Below are 6,000 nucleotides of genomic sequence, written 5' to 3'. Positions count from 1 at the left end.
ATTCCTCTATGAGCTTCTTTCTGTGTGTGGACTGAGCAGTTTAACCTGCCCCAGCATTTTATTCTGCAGATCCTACATTATGTAAAGGCAACATGTAAGAATATTAGTTATTTAGCACACGCTGGAATCAAATGGAAATGTATTGTGTTGCAGATACATCTACCGAAGTGGCACTGTTAGCAGCAGTAGGTGGTCGCCCCAAAGTGATTGCTGGCTCTGTTTATCTTGGGTATGAATTTGACAGGTGGCCACTTCATGCGTATTGCACCTTTAATTTGGTAAAGCGTTTTATTGACTAGAGAGAAAAGATGTCGAGATAATATGTTTACTGTCAGTTAATAAGCTTTTAAGCTGAGTTGCTAACTCATTTTTGGGCTCATTTAAAGTGTATGTAAATGATGGAACTGTACAATTGACTTCTCTTTGCAAACCAATCCTCATTTGTGAGGCAGACAGAGGCAGGTTAAATAAAAGCGGATGGTCGGTTTGAAGCTATGACAGCTTGTTCCATTTAAGGTTCTTCAGGCTCACTGTTCACTGCTGCTGAGTGTTTTGTTGGTGATAAGCAACTCACATTTGTGGGTCAAAGAAGTCAATCATAATATTAATCATAAGAATAAGAATAATAATAATACTTATTATGTGCTGCTTTTGAGTCAGTTGCACTGTAACTATGTGATCAGCACAAGACGACGTGAAAACACCATGAACTGTTTTTTTTTTGTTGTTGTTACTAAATGGCCTCAATCCCACCGGCACACCACAGTTCCTAATTATGCAGTGAAAATAATCCATCTTGTAAAGAGGTTAAGCATGGAGGACAGCGTTACACATTTTTTTCCTTGTGTTGTCTGTATGTGTGTATGTGTGTGTGCGTGTATTCCCCTGTGAATGCCAACTGTAGGGAGTGTATTCCCACTGAGACAGAGGCCCATCTGACTGAGCTGTGACATATGCTACTCTCACCTAATAGACCCCCACAGAGACTCTGTTTACATGTATCTACACAGACACCAGCAGCTGATGGCGCTCTCAGTTGCCCTTATGAGGAACCATGTACAGTCAGTGGCAGAATGTTGTGTGGATGTGTTTACTACTGCTGACTCTATCTCTGTTTCTGCAGTGCAGCCCCACACACAAAGAGTTTTAAAGATGATCCCTTCCTTTAATCATGGAACTCAATTTGTACTTTTACTGAGATTTGAGATTGAGTCGGTGTCTTTCTAGACACAAGTTGATCTGAAGTCGAGGCAACTTTTTGCCATTTTGCCACCTGAGGACCAGAGCTGTGGGTTGTGCACTCTAGTCACACTGCACTGATTGCTTTTTAGACTCTTATTTTCTGTAGGCCACATGGGGGCAGTAGAAAAAAGTTGTAAACAAATACCGGCATATTATCACCTTACAAAGCTGCTATGGTGAGTGTGTTAGCAAGCCAGCTGACAGAGCGACATTAGCATTCATTTGGTGTTCATGGCCACCTGATCCAGATCATAACTATGTGGCTCTCTGGCAGCTAAATGCTCAAGTCTCTGCTCCGGAGCAGGTCCATCGCCAGGTCCATGAAACCGGTGATGGAAAAGCAAATCGGCGCAGCTCAGTCTGAATCGATGCGGCCAAACAGCATAGTTGGAAAATGGCATGAGAGCTGATAGGAAGATGAAACACTTGACAGAGCTGAGAGAACTGCAGTCAGCTGATAATTATATATAGCTTCCCCACTGCATATAGCCATCAGACATTATTAATATACAAATATAAGTTTTAGCATCACATTGGCTAAAAACGAAAGAGACCTTTGCTCTGTGTTGATGAATTGTGTACTTACATCATTCCAAGTCTTTCCAACAGTGTTCAAACCAGAGAAATCAGTCATTTCCATTATGAATTGTGGTTATTTAACAATGGAGACAACATCGTTATGATCCCTCACTGATCCATGAAGACACAATCATCTGTTATTTCATTGTTGCATGGAAGACCCGAGGGGGCAGAAATGTGCCATTCTGTGCCTTTAAGGATGTGAGAATTTAAATGGATTGCAGCAAAAGAATAAAAAAAACTACTGCTCTGGGAAACAGTATAATCACAATACTGGCATTATTAGTCTATAATGAACAATGTGTCGGATATGAGTACATGATCAGTAGATGGACTTATAGACTTAAATTTCTTTCGCGCTTTTCCAGTCTACAGACCGCTCAGTGCTTTACAACACTTGTCACATTCACCCACTCACACACACACATTCATACACTGATGGCAGACGCTTCTTACAAGCGTTAAATGAAGCTGAGTCATATTGATGTGCATGTTTTTTTAATGCCATAAAAGCATTTACACTTGTAAATGTCAGCTATAAAAAAAGGTCTGTTACTGAGGGTGGGGCCTAAATGCTGCTCTTTGGGATTCAGGTCCTCATGAGGGGGTGCACAGGCCGAAGGTTCTTGGGTTGAACATGAATAAAACCTCTCAGGTGTTCAGCAGAGAGAATTCAGTTTTTTTGATATCTTCTGGTCTGTGAGCTCACATCACTTCTATTCTGCTCAGAAGACTCACTACATTCAGATCTCCTTCTGGTTGCTTCCTTTGATTGTATTGAAAACTATAAGAAGCAAACACTGCATGTGAACACTCAGCTCAAGTCAATCAAGATTATTCCTGTATCCAGCTTTGCCCCTAAGATATGTTTGCACAGCTAAAATCCCAATCTGCCAGTATTTGCCCTCGTCCATGTTGAGGAAATGAGAAAACAATATCACATGATTCTAGTCCAAGAATATGCCTTATTATTATCATACACACCAAACCCACATGTTTTTAATATATGAAAACTGTTGTTGTAAAATCAAAATGACAAAGTTTGCACAATTTTCTGCAAGCGTTGCTTTTTTTTTTATTAAGACACGTGTAAGCTGCTCAGAGCTCGGCTTGCCATTATCTACATACTCTAATACTCCCACAGAGACCAGAGTGGTTTGCCATTATTTCAGCTAAGCAGAGGAGATCCCAGCCAGCAGTCTCGCCATCGATCCCCAAATCCCCTGAGTCCAGCACAGCTTCTACCACAGTCCCGGTGGTGACCACTATTGCCAGGCCTCGTTCAGGACTAATAACAATCCCAGATTTATCAAATGCTGATACAGTAATATCAAGCTCCCTGCACTGCAACACCAAACACAGTAACTACATATGTAGTCAGCAGTCGGTTAAAACCGAAATTTGACTTAAGTTGACTCTGACATCAGCAAAAATGTGTCACTTGTTATGTGTCACTTGCACATGAAAACAACATGACATTTTTGAAGTAACTAGACTCCAAAACAGAGCTTTAAACCATAGAACCTGCACTCTAGAACATGTCAAACAGCCTCACTCAATGAGGCAAAAGTTAAAGCCATTTATGATGGAGAAGAGAAGCTCCTTAATCTCCTGCTAAAGCTAACGCAATTCACATTATTACTTCATGCAAAACCCACCTTACTCCACATCTGATTGGCTGCTTTTTGTGTTTGTTTTCTCTGCACTTGCCTCAAACTGTTTACTCATAGTGTTGGACTGATTTTTCTTGTGGTTCTTATACAGTGGTTACAGAGCTATGGTTTCCCCCGTAAACACAGCGACCTCTTCAGACTCGAGCTTCTCGAACATACAGTTAGGAAATGGCATGCTAGCAAGCAATCATGCAACAATTCTCTTCAGAGCCACAGCAGAGGCAGGCCAGCATCTGTGTGAATGGAAAAGCCAGAACTTGTATGAGGAAAACTGTCATCCTGTCTGTCCTACCGACTGTTCATCACATTTCTGCCCAAAAAGGAATGGCGCTGATCATGTGACGCAATTGTGTTGTTGCGGTTACTGTCTCTGGCAACTTGAAAAAATGACGGTGACGGTCAGCCCTGCTGACAGAGACTTTGGTGAACTTTCCCACAGAAAACATCCGCCCTCGCCGAGAGTGACAGAGTCAGACAGCATCCTGCTTACTGATGGCGATTATGTACATAAGTAATTTAGAGCGCAACACGTAAGTTTGTCACTTTCCAGGATGTTTGATGGGTCAGGATCTCAATCACAACACATTATAATATCATCCATATGATTATAAACACTCAGCCGGTACATGTTTAGATTAACAGGAGGACACCAGAGGAAACATCACAATGTGTACCGTCATGCCTCTTTTGATTCCGCTACACCTGAGTGCTGTATGAAATGACACACTGAAGCTGCTTTACACCAGAGCTGTTTGCTCTACTGTGATCAAAAACATAGGCGGAGAAATGGCGAGCCTTCACAGCGCTGATGACGCAGAGTCTCTGTGTGAAAAGGGCTAGTAAGTTCAAACTGGCCTACTGATCTCCCTCTGATTCTCCGGTGGACTACCAGGGCACCCATGACTGTGTGGACATGGGAGGACGGCCAGGCCAGGCACTTGGCAGTGGGCAAGGATCCCAGCGATCTGCCTCCCTCCTGTTATGGGCTTCCAAGGCCACGAGGAGGATTTTTCTGTAATAAAATGCCTTGCCTGGTTTGAACCTCAGTGTGTAATAATGCAATGCAGCTGAAATGACGGAGAGCTCCTTAATTTATATTCAGTGGTAATGGTGTTTTTGCGTAATATAATCAGTTTAAAGAAATAATGATGTTTTAACCATTTACCTATATTACCTGTTACACAGTGTGCCAGTCTATCAGAAAAACACATGTTCACACATGATCACACTGTGATCATGGCTGTCGGCCAATTTATGTTCGCCAGCTGATTGAGCTATTTTATGTTTAAAAGTATGGGAAAACATGTTGAAATGTACCTTTAATCATCTGTAAACATCTTCTCATGCCAAAAAGAAATCTGCTGAATTATAGCTGAGTGAATTGAAGCACATGTACAAAGCAGAAGCCAGATTCTTTGGTCCATTATACAGTTGGGTTCCAGTAACTTGTCAAAAAGATTATCCACCTGGCCACATGGCCTCCATTCACAAATCCAAAAGAACCCTTCCTGCCTGCAGCGGCAGCGCTGCCCCGGTCAGCCAATCAAACGGCACAGTTCTACTGGCAGAAACACAACGGTTACCAGCCGCTCTTTTCATAACCACTGATCCGAGACCTGTTAGTGGCCACGTTAAAGACACACACAGACATGCTGGACCTTTCAGTGTGTGCATAAAGAAACATGCTGTCAGCCCTGTGCAAGAGAACAAAAACAGATGATTAGAAATCCTGCCTCTACGTCCATGCATGCCTTCCCTCTTTATCCCATGTTCCCTGTATTCCCACTCTGACCCCCCCCACCCCCCATCCCCACCCCACACCCGCCACCCCCCACCCCACACCCGCCACCCCCACCCATGTCCCCCTCTTCCATCCATGTCCCTCTCTGCACCCCCTGAGCTGAACCTCCTTCAAGCCTGTCTACACTAACTGTCAGCTCCAGCTAGGCCCAGAGCAGAAGAGTGGGAAAGAGACGGGACAACATAACAAACCATGGGGAGCATAAAGTGATGTGACTGACTGCAACACTTTAGGATTGCCAGGGCAAACAGATCTGTCTCACATGTGGAGGTTAAGCAGCTTGCAGCGTGTAAATGCTCTTTGACAGGCAGTCTGGACTGTTGGTATTGACATGTTGGTATTTTGTGAAACAGTATGTTGGTTCAGGTTTGTGATTTTAGTTTAGGCCCACATTTTGGAGGGTATAACAAGACTGTACCGGACCTTCATCGCACACCCACAGTTTGGTAAGGATTTAATCAGCAAAGCTACAGGGTTATGTTGAGGAAAACATTGTGGTTTGGGTTAAAAAAAAGTTATTTCTTCTTCTTACAAACATACCTCCGTTGCATAAGTAACTTATGTTACATTATGTGTGTGACCTAAGTTCACTATGTTAGTACATTTAAAGAGACAAAGAGCCTCCAGTCTCCTGAATCAAAGTCCTGTCCTTCCCCGACTTCCTCTCTCTCTCTTTGTGGAATTTTCACTACATTTATAATAACT

Source organism: Acanthopagrus latus, chromosome 20 (genome assembly GCF_904848185.1).
Source record: "Acanthopagrus latus isolate v.2019 chromosome 20, fAcaLat1.1, whole genome shotgun sequence".
Classification (NCBI taxonomy): domain Eukaryota; kingdom Metazoa; phylum Chordata; class Actinopteri; order Spariformes; family Sparidae; genus Acanthopagrus; species Acanthopagrus latus.
This window is presented reverse-complemented; position numbering follows the sequence as displayed.